The sequence below is a fragment of the Taudactylus pleione genome, unplaced genomic scaffold, assembly GCF_031769625.1.
Source record: "Taudactylus pleione unplaced genomic scaffold, aTauple2 ptg000804l, whole genome shotgun sequence".
NCBI lineage: Eukaryota > Metazoa > Chordata > Amphibia > Anura > Myobatrachidae > Taudactylus > Taudactylus pleione.
The window spans coordinates 358581-370753 of record NW_028285206.1 but is presented as its reverse complement, the minus strand read 5'-3'; positions in this window follow the sequence as shown (position 1 = coordinate 370753).

The following is a 12173-nucleotide window of genomic DNA, read 5'->3' as shown; positions in this document are numbered from 1 at the left end:
GTTCTAAAGGGAAAATGAAATAATACACACAAATGCAGATTTTAAAACAAATTAAAATGCTTTACTTTACACGGTTATACATGAAGTCTTGTAAATGCCGACTTACAACAGAAATGCACATTATTATTCCAGCAGCAGTGTTAAAGAAATCATTTGCAATGTCTAGCACAAATTCTACAAGACAACAGCCAACCAAATGGGATTATACCTACGTACCAGCACCCCCCACTCCAACCTCTTCCCTCTCCTGGATTCTAGCTGTGCATGCCCCCTCCCTCTCTCCCTGCTCAATACTTTATACTATAATTTGTTCATCCCCCAAAATCCAAAAATGGCGAATGTACGTGTTTAGTAACTAATTAGTTAAATGTCGTAACCATAATATAATATGTTATTTTCTTGTTCTGTTCCCCTGTAGCTTCTTCTAGACCAAGGCTATCTTGATTAGCCATCTATTGTTTATTAAATCTGAGACTTGTCTGCTCATCCTGAAAAACTGACATATTATAAACCTGTGATTCCTATTGCTAGAACAAAATGGCTTACAATTCTTATTGCTCACCCCTAAACAAGATGGCTGTCTTTATCAGCTCTAACTTATACATATCTCTGTAGTTAATTACAGCTACATAGAAATAAACACTACTCTCTATATACTTATTAATACATAATATACTATATCTTTGGATCAAACATTAAATAAAATACTGGTGCGACAGGGACTCATTTATTTACTTTGGACAGGGGAGGGAGGGACAAGGGAGGGTAGGCCTCAATCTTTTCCAGGGCTGAGCCCATTCGACAAATGCGACCCAGCTGCACCTCCCACAACTATACTAATAAATACCATCTTAACATTTCTATATAATCTACATTGCAATATAAGGGAAAATAAAGGAACATAAGCATGCATATATTCGTGAATTGCTGAGGAACATGTACGACCACATATTCCTGTGTTATCACATCTATACTTTACACTTCACGATCACCTTTGTTTCGTGTGATGCCCTGGGGATGGTCCTTGGCTGGATTTTTTGGGGGTGCCCTGTGCTTCAGATGTGAACCCCATAATGTTATGGACGCCGGTATAGAGGAGCCTTGACGCTGGCCCGGCGCTTAATCATATATTTGCAAATGTATGTAACCAGTACCTCTATTTCTATTATGTAGGGTTCAAGTATTTTTGTTGATAGGAATATCCCTTATTTTCCTGTGGTTCAGAGTAAACCCTGCCCTTCAAAAGCACCTGTGCAATGTCATTAAGCTGATGTGAGCGACCACTATATTTTTTTATTGCAGTTCTGAGAGGCATGAATGGAGCCAGCATTGGGAGGATGTGCTGATCCTTATAGTGCCATTTGGAGGTTTCTGGGGTACCTCCTAGGTGAGTCAGCTCTCGGCTTATACATGTGCTGTTATGCTGTTCATTAATTTATAATTATATGACCCAGAGTGGGTGCTACTATTAGGTAGCACTAATTATTTTGGGGTGAGCATTTGGGTGTGGGGCCCCCGAGGTTGATCTGGCTGGGCTTCTTAAGGGCATCACCACTTAGCTCACATAGATAAATGTTCAAATCACCTTTTTATTTGTTTATTATTCATGTAATTTTAATTCTTTCTTACTATATTAACACTTACTGATTATCTTTACACATCTATACACTTCACTATCACCTTTTTTTCATGTGATGCCCTGGGGATGGTCCTTGGCTGGATTTTTTTGGGGTAACTGACGCCTCAGACGTGAACCCCTGAATGTTAGGGGCGCTGTTATAGGGGAACCTTGACGCTGGCTCAGCGCTTAATCATATATTTGCAAATGTATGTAACTAATACCTCTGAATTTCTATTCTTATGTAGGGTTCAAGCATTTTTGCTGATATTGTTGCAGTGTGCTGGAGGGAAAATCCCCTTTTCTTCTATAATTACAATCTGGGCATAGTATTGCATAAGCGTTCCCCTATCAGAGGGGAGCCCATCAAATACTTCAACGTGTTCCAAAGCAAAAATCTACTTTAATCTTTCTATGTACCATAACCATTGCCTCATTTGCTGAATTATATTATTTTGTAATATCTATTTGCCCACTTTTTTTGTACTATATAAATGGTTACATTTGCTTGAACGATTCCTGAATATTGGTGAATGCCACTAATACCTATAAAGGATCTAACCTGCACATTATTCCATTGTCTGTCTTTTATTTTTGCTGGGAATAGCCTAGGTTTACTTATTCCCAATTTGGGAAGAATAAAATATGGGAATGTGCTGAAATATTGTGGAACCTAACCGCATATCTAGGTAGGTGCACCCTGGAAACGGTATGCAGTTGGGATGCCGACGGTCTAAATGCCGACCGTTGGCATCCCGACTGTCTAATCCCGGCAAGGATCTAATGACAAGCGTTGAAATCCCAATGCTTGTCATTTTACTTACGCAGGGAGCCCAACGCCCCGGCATCCTGATTAAATGTAAGCCGGGTGCCGCAGGGGGGGAGGGCTAGGTTAGGGGCTCTTGGGGGGGGACTTAGAGTTAGGCACCCCCACGGGAGGGTTAGGCTAGGGGAAGGGGGGTTAGGGTTAGGCACCCCAGGGGGGAGGTTAGGGTTAGGCAGCAGGGAAGGGGGGTTAGGTTTAGGCACTAAGGAGGGAGGTTAGGGTTAGGCACCCCTAAAGGAGGGTTGGGGGAGTTAGGTTAGTTATTACCTTTAGCGCAGTCAGGATCTTCACTGGTGCCAGGCTTCCAGCATCAGGAATTGAACATGCATCTGGTGGTAAATCATACCGATCCTCCTGGAGAACACTTATGTATTAAGTCGACACTGCTCTGGGCCATCCATATTAGCCATTTGAGACCATAATGGCCAATGTCTTCAATGTTGTTTTTGTTCTGTTGGCATGTGAGGTCTGCCTCTCATTTTTAGCCACTATTAAGTCTTATATCTTAGGGGTACTGCACCAGTGCTCAGCTCTTTTCCCCATATGATATATATGCCTTAATAAGATATGTTTCTGGTATGTCTACAAATGTAACTAGCTAAACCAAAACTTTATTTATCAGAAGGCTGGACTTTCCCTTTCACAGTCATTTTGGTGCAACCGTGTCAAGAGGAGCCTGCCCGCAGCTACTGGAGGCTAATCTTCCAGCAGCTGTCAAATTCGGCACACCCGGCTGGACTCTCCGTTGCCACGTCAAGCTGGCCAGGCTGTGTACAGAAGCGGGACCCCTGGTTGCGTGAAGACAGTCTTACTGCATCCCGGGCTACAACTTCTGTGCTCTCCTCTGACTACAGGCATTCTGAGGGGGCTGCACCTCCCCCTGCCCTCTCTCAGCCGCCAGTCCAGTAGTCCAATGCTCTTTATCTCTCAGGCTCCGTCTCCTTCCCCCATTGCTCGCTCCCCAGGAAACCAGATATATATATATATGTTGTGAAGTTTTTTCCACAAATGTCCCCAAAATTGCATATTTGTTAATAAAATGATACTGTATTGGGTTTAAACAGCCAACTATTTACATAATATAACAACATTTTTTTTAATCTGTACATAACACAAGCACGTTGCTAGAATTAGCGGATGTAAAACCAGATAATACTATAAATCAATGAGCCAGGAAAAGCTCATTAATAAATAAATTAATGAATAACTGTGTCTGGCAGATCTGCAAATGTAACAAGGGTGGATGGCAACTAGCAGGCGATAAACCAAAACATTAGTCATAGACAGAAAGCTTTCCCTTTACATCCCGTCAGATATCAGAGTCACACATATACATACAGAGGGACCAATAGGCTCGTCTGTAATAGAACCAGATGCGGTTATTAAACACACAGAGGCTAAGCCAGGATATGAACTGTGAACATGTCTAAATATAACATCATATATGACAGTGGTCTGGATAATCTGCAGTTACAATGTAATTATGTTACTAGAAGGAGAAGTAGATGTAAAGCCAGATATTACTATAGAACACTGGGCCTGATTCAGAGCCGGACGATCTGACCAGAGCGCTCGCTCTGAATCAGGGCCGGCCTACCTAAAATTGGAGTGGCCTCTTGGCCGCTCGCATAGCTGTGGGTGACCACCCACAGCTTATGTGAGCGGCCAAAAAGATGGTCGCAATGGTCAAGACCATCGCAACCATCGGGCTTGCGACGAGACCCTTGTGGTAGGGTCTCATCTGCCACAAGCCCGGAGTGCTTTTGGCTATATCAGAGCCAAAAACACTCCCACTGACATCACTAGTGATGTCAGTGGGGCCGGACCCAGACGGTAGGCGTTCCCATGGGAACACCTCCGTCTGGGCAGCCCCCTTTGGTGCGAGACCCATAACAATGGCTACTCCGTCGTTATTCGGGTCTCGCGCATGCGCATTTGGGTAACATCGACCCGCTTGCGAGCATACAGCGCTCGCGAGCGGGTCTGAATGAGACCCAGTGAGCGGATGTGAGCTCATTAGTAACAACAGATCGTATTATTATTACTAACACTGCGGAGGGTTTGATCTAAGCCGACATCACAGTGACCAATCTAATTGTATTTAACAACAATAAGCACTTTTGCAATCGCAATGCAGTCCTGCCGCAAAATTATGCAAATCAGTGCGATCATGAGCGATCGCAATGCCACCGCAGCACAATATAAATATGCTCACTTTATACAAGGGAGCAGACGTAAACGGGTCACAGGAATCAGCCGAGGTCAGAACCAGATATCAGGAGCAGTACAAGGGGTCAGATGAAATCGGAGTCACAACAAGCCAAGGTCAGGATCAGGATAACAGGTAAGTTCAACAAACGCTGGAGTATGGAATGGAGCCTATACTCTGGCACCTGTCTGGTGCCAGAGGCTTCCTCTTATAGAGTAAGTTCAAATCTCGTGCCAAACGTGACTTCACGTTTGGCACACCTGTGCCTTAAATAGTTTTGCAGGGCGGCATTCGTGCTCCTAGGAGAGCCGCAGCCACCTGCAATCCAAGCTGACATGCGGGGACCCGGGGGAGATGTTATGGCAGCGGGCGCTGGGGGCTTCCTGCCCACTACCCACCGCAGACTCCAGTGCTGCCGGACCCGGTAAGTGGATGCCCCCCCCCGCCTTCTAGGGGTGGGCACCGAACACCACACAAATGGTTTGTTGGGAAACTTCCGGTGGAATTTCTGAAGAAGCTGAGGTGCATGAATGTCAGAGGCCTTGACCCAGCAACGTTCCTCAGGACCATAGCCCCTCCAATCTACTAGAAACTGAACAGCTCCTCTAGAAACCCTAGAGTCCAGAATCGGTTTCACTTCATATTCTTCTTGATGGTCTACCGGAATTGCAGGAGGAGGGCTGCAATGAGTTGAGAAATGATTGAGCACCAAGGGTTTGAGAAGAGAAACGTAAACACATTGAAACTTCCAAACACTCTAAGAATATCCAAACAATATGCCACTGGGTTGATCACCTGTAAGATCTGAAAAGGACCAATGAATCTGGAAGTGAATTTCATTGTAGGAACTATTAATCTCAGATGTTTGGTTGACAGACAGACTTTATCACCAAGAGCTAGCACTGGACCCCTCCTCCTTCTCCTATCTGCAAACAGCTTGTACCTTGAAGAGGTTCTACACAAATTCCTCTTTACCATCTTCCAGACCCTAAAGAATCGATTCACTATACCACGTACGGCTGGGAGTGATACTGGCTGAAGGCCTGGTAACTCAGGTAATACTGGATGCAGACCATACTGAACAAAGAATGGAGAATGTCCCGATGCCTCATGGTATAGGTTATTGTGGGCAAATTCAGCCCAAGGTAAGAGACCCAGTCATCTTGATTGCATGAAACATACATCCTAGTGAATTTTTCCAATTCTTGGTTTACTCGTTCAGTCTGGCCATTACTCTGGGGATGATAGGCCGAAGAGAAGCTCAGATTGATGCCAAAGCACCTGCATAATGCTCTCCAGAACTTAGAGGTGAACTGTACCCCTCTGTCGGAAACAATGTCCTTAGGAAACCCGTGTAACCTAAAGATTTCTTTTACAAAAATCTCTGCCAACTTTGATGCTGAGGATAGACCTTTCAAAGTAATAATGTGAGCAGTCTTGGAGAACCTATACACAACCACCAGAATTGTGTTGAACCCTTGGCATGAAGGCAGATCAGTCACAAAGTCCATGGAAATGTGAGTCCAAGGGCAATCAGGCACTGGTAGTGGCAACAGGGAACCCGATGGAGAGTGCGGTGGAATCTTATGCTGATCACAAATATGACAGGCTGCAACAAAGTCCTTTACATCCTGATGGATCGTCGGCCACCAGTACCACCTGAGGATCAGTTCCAAGGTCTTTTGACACCTGCATGCCCACTGAAACGTGATGAATGCGCCCACTGAAGTAGTTTAGCCAAAAGTTCTGAGGCTATGAATGTTTTCCCTAGTGGAATCTTGACTCTCTTCCTGGCTGCTAAGAAACAGGCAGGGTTTAGGATGGCCTTATCCTCCTTTACATCTTCCATTTCAGCAGAACTAAATGCTTGAGACAGAGCATCGGCCTTGATGTTCTTATTACCCGGCCAGGAAGTAATCACTAGATTAAATCGATCGAAGAACAAAGACCACCTGGACTGACGATAATTTAAACAGTGAGCTGTCCTGAGGTACGTCAAATTCTTATGATCGGTGTAGACTGTTACAGGGAATTTGGCTCCTTCTAACAAGTATCGCCATTCTTGTAGAGCTAGTTTGATGGCAAGTAGTTCCTTGTCACCGACAGCTTAATTCCTCTTAAATTGTAGGACCCGCGAAGATCTAGCTTAGTGAAAATCTATGCCCCCTTAATTCGATCAAAGAGTTTTGAAATCAGGGGTAGCAGGAACTGATCCTTGATGGTAATTGCATTCAGGCCCTGGTAATCGATGCATGGTCTCAAACCCCCATCCTTTTTTTTTAACAAAAAAGACAACGGCTCCAGCAGGAGCTTTAGACTCTCTTGATAAATCCACGTCCCAGGTTCTCTGTAATGTATTCAGTAACTGCCTGGGATTCGGGAAATGAGAGGGGAAAAATTATTCCACGAGGTGGGACCTTTATAGGCAATAAATCTATAGCGCAATCCCACTCCCGATGGGCAGGAAGCGTCTCAGCGGCCTTTTTCCTAAACACCTCTCTGAAGGACTGGTATGGTGCCGGAAGCTGATCTTCCAACGAGACAACGGAGGTCCGAATGATGCGATGAGGTGGTTTGACAGATAATAAACAAGACCCTCGGCATTGAGAACCCCATGACAGAATTTGCGGCTCTCTCCAGTCCAGGACATGCTTGGGAAGCCAAGGAAGACCCAGGATAACAGGTCTTTCGGCTGACGGGAGGATATAGAATGTTATTGACTCCCGATGAAGAGCCCCTATTTGCATGGTAATTTCTGTCCTCTGAGAATGAATGGCAGTCCTGGGGAGTTTATTTCCATCCACGCCAATGATGCCAAGGGGTTTTTGCAGCTGCATGCTAGCAATACCTAAATCTTGGACCTTTTTAGCCGTGATGAAATTGCCATTGGCACCTGAATCCAAAAAGGCTTGGACTTCTTCACAGAAATCTCCCACGACCAGGGTTACATTGACAGAAAACTGGGAAGTAACTTGATTTTTTTGGGGTGTATTTCATCGCACCTAAACAGACCACCCCTCGATCATTTAGACCTTCTTGTTTCCCAGACACTTTGGACAGCCAGAGAGGAGGTGGCCTTATTCTCCACAGTACAAAGTTTATTCTTGAACCTCCTTTCTCTTTCTGCGGCAGGAAGACAAGATTTCCCAATCTTTTGGTAACTCAATAGGTGCCGTGAATCGTGGAGCCAGCTTAAAAGTGAAGCGACGAGATTGTTCCTTTTCTCGTGCTCTCTGTCTGTGACGAAGGTCTACTCGAATACACAAGGAGATCAAGTCGTCCAAGGACGTTGGCAATTCCCTGGATGCAAGGACATCTTTAGTTTGATCTGACAGTCCCTGCATAAATGCGGCAACCAAGGCTTCATTGTTCCACCCCAATTCTGAAGCAAGGGTTCGGAACTGTACGGCATACTGTCCCGCAGATTGCTTCCCCTGCTTCAGTTGCAAGATGGCCGACCCTGCGGAGGATACTTGCCCAGGTTCATCAAAGACCTTCTGAAAGGCTCTCAGGAACTCGGCACTATTGTTGACAAGCGGATCATTTCTTTCCCACAATGGAGAGGCCCAACCCAATGCTTGACCTGACAATAGCGAGATTATGTAAGCCACTTTAGTTCTGTCTGAAGAGAAACTTGCTGCCTGGATTTCGAACTGGATCGAGCACTGGTTCAGGAAACCATGACAGCCTGTCGGTTCTCCATCATATTTTGTTGGATTCGGAATCCATATCGGTGCGGAAGCCCCTGCGGCTGGTGCCATAGTAGATGGACCTGGTTGTACCGAAGGTGCTTGAGTGACACCAACATGCTGCATCAGTGTCTGCAAACACTGCATAATCTGAGCCTGGTCATGTTCTTGTTTCTCAACTCTAGCAAGTAGGTTCTCGAGCAGGTCTCGTGGTGATGGATTACCAGTAGCATCCATGTTGTCGGCCAAAGTATTCTGTCACAACTCTCGGACGGAATGTGGATGCAGCCCGTATTTAGGGAATTGGCTAGACCTATACCTGAGGCGCGGCGTCTAATGTGCCGGCAGTATTCACCAGGGACCCTCGCAAGAAGGTATGGGCTTGGCTGCATCCAACACACAGGTCACGGCCCTCAAGTTAGGTTCCTCTATACAGGTACTGGTGGACACAGGATCAGGTGCAGAAGAATAAACGTAGTTGACAGGCCGGGTCAGAACCAAAGGAACGAGACAGTACCAGGGAGATGTAAACGGGTCACAGGAATCAGCCAAGGTCAGTACCAGATATCAAGACCAGTACAAGGGGTCAGACGAAATCGGAGTCACAACAAGCCAAGGTCAGGATAACAGGTAAGTGCAAAGAACGCTGGAGTATGGAATGGAGCCTATACTCTGGCACCTGTCTGGTGCCCGAGGCTTCCTCTTATAGAGGAAGTTCAAATCTCGCGCCAAACGTGATTTCACGTTTGGCACACTTGTGCCTTTAAATATTTTTGCAGGGTGGCGCGCGCGCTAATAGGAGAGCCGAGGCCGCCTGCAATCCAAGTCGGCATGCGGGGGACTCGGGAAAGATGTCATGGCAGCGGGCACCAGGGACTTCCTGCCCGCCGCAGATTCCAGTGCTGCCGGACCCAGTAAGTGGACACCGGGGTCCAGCGCACTGTGACAGAGATAAACCAGAGAGTGTGGTGAGGAGACTGGTCAGATCTCTGGGCTGGTAACACACAGTGACATGATGTGAGGGAAGAGCAGGAGTATAATAGGGGTTGATGGATCCTGATGTATGAGATACACCAGAGAGTGTGGGGAGGAGACTGGTCAGATCTCTTAGCTGGTAACACACAGTAATGAGGAAAAAGTAGTAGTGAGATATCAGGAGATGATATGTAACTGCTCTGCACTGGAATGAAAGTTTGATTATACAGATGACCAAATCCGCATGGGAGTAAGTACAGATCTGGAAGAACACAGGAATTCTGGAAGGCTGGAAGTTTGTCTTAGATCATTGTGTATCTAATAGGAAAAACTTCAAACCAGTCCAAGTGTATAATAGCTGCCTGCTCCAGTACAGCTGGTACAAAGTTTGCAGACCAGGAGATAAAACCTAAAGCTAATAGCACCATCTGTGATATTATTACCAAGGCTGTGGAATATCAGTCTCTGTAGAGGCTACTTGGTTTCACAGAGGTTTGCAGACACTCAATAGGGATGGTCCTAGGCTTTGATATCCATAGAGCTAGGAAGTCATCGCACCATAATATTGTTCTATCAGTGTTATAGGTGTCAAAATATAGGTGATTATTGTAAACGGAAATGATTAGCGCCTACACCTCTTATGAAAAGAGGGGATAATATTCTCAAAAGTATATAAGCAATTTTAAGAAAGACAAGAAGGCAAGTTGGTTGGTAATTACTGATTTTATTATTTCAACATTGCCGGTCATTCATACATATATATATATATATATATATATATATATATATATATAGCTACATTATTATACAAAAGATTCAAAATTAGATAATAAAAAATATTCAACTGCTTCTAAAACAGATACAAGCAAATAATGTAAGATCAAATAAAATGCAAGAAACTGATAATTATGATGATATTGAGGTCACAATCTAAGAGATGGGAGGAGCCTTTGACACGTAAGGCAGTGGAGTAACATTTGTGGCTGGCTGCTGGAGGGGATACATGTTCATGGATATAACCCACTGGTCTCATTTTTGGCTCCAGCCACGTGGTGGATAGTTATTGTGCATCTCTCTCTGGCTGAAACATATAGAACTAATTCCTGGTTGTGAGTAGTCCATAATTATTTAGTACATCACAGCTGTGGTAAAAGGTAAAATAACACAACCGATGTGTGGTGTCTAAGGGATATATATCTGGTTATTTTAAAAATTTGCAATTTTTTTTGTTTTAGTTTGGTTGAGTATGATGTACTTTTATTGACTTTTATAATTTGGACTTTGTACAGGTGTCTCTATCTAGGCTAGACCTCTGGACAAAGGTTCAACTCTTGTTAATCAAACGTGCCCCAATGTATAGAAAAAGGGGACCTGCCCCAGGAAACCTCCCAACTGCCTGAATATTGGGAGTCTGAGGCATTGAACTGTTGGATTAGAAGGCCGACCGTCATATCCTGTGTCTCATGTCATCTTATCACCATATCATATGCCCAATAATTAAGTCCAAAAGTGATAATGAGAAATGTTATTATTGTCTACTAAAGAGATAAAGAATCTGTTACAGGACAAGAAAGTTGCTGGATAAACGAAAAGTAATTTATCATCTGAAAAACGACTACAGCCCCAAAGAGCATTTGCTTACACACAAATAGACCTATATATTGTCCTACATAACTCCCAACATAAGAACATGCAAAATCAGGACCATAGAATGCCAGCTCTCAATCCACTATGTCACAAGAGTATGTTTAATTCATGAGTATTTATGTCTCTATAAAAAAATAGTTTTCAATTTAATTGTTCCTGGAAGATATATGTTGCCTGATAAAAAAAACATGGGATGAGGTCTGACCTCCGCTATGTATAAGTATGTGTACAATTTTTAAAAAAGTAATCAACGGTGAAGAACACGGCCGGATCCACTTAGCTGATCCCATAATGGGCAAAGTTTTGCATCCCTGCAGACATATCTTAAACCAGCAAGCCACACATGCAACCGTATAAATGAGCCACATTTCTGCATTTTTTTAAATTATTCCATTACATAGTAAGATTACAGAACTAATGAAATGAATCATATCACATTATAAAGTATGACAAAACATCATGTAATAATTTCAAAGTTCATACATAACTCAAGCCTTCTGCTAGCAATATATATTACCTAGAACCCAACATAACGTATTCTATTATTACAGTGGAGCGATGCTGTTATTCAATAGAGTAAGAAAGCTGCAAAAAGTTCCACACAAGCAATTGCTTCCAGTATTATTTGCTTACATACATTTCAACTAAGTCTATGAGCACTAATTACATTATAACATGTTAATATACTGGGGCAGATTAAACCAGCCGCAGAATGCGCTGGAACACGTTGTGGCGTCTTCTGTACATTAACTGTCCAGATCAGATTTTTTAATTTGCAGTCAATTTAATCTGTCCCATTGTGTGATTAAAGCTTTGAAGTGCCCACAAACCCTCACTGATGTCTACATAACTTTAGGCCTATACTCCATAAATATATAGAACTATTATCATTTACATGAATATCAATAGTTACAATATTTGGGATTACTACAACTGTTTCACATACTTCAGCTCATGGAAATGGCTTTTCACCTATGCAATTTGTCTGATGTTTAGCAAGGCTTAACTTACGTGTAAAACATTTCCCACACTCAGAGCAGGAAAATTATTTTTCTCCTGTGTGAAGTCTCTTATGTGTAACAAGAACTGATTTACATGTAAAACATTTCCCGCACTCAGAACATGGAAATGGTTTCTCACCTGTGTGTTGTTTCTGATGTATAACAAGATGTTGTTTGTCTATAAAAGATTTCCCATACTATGAACATG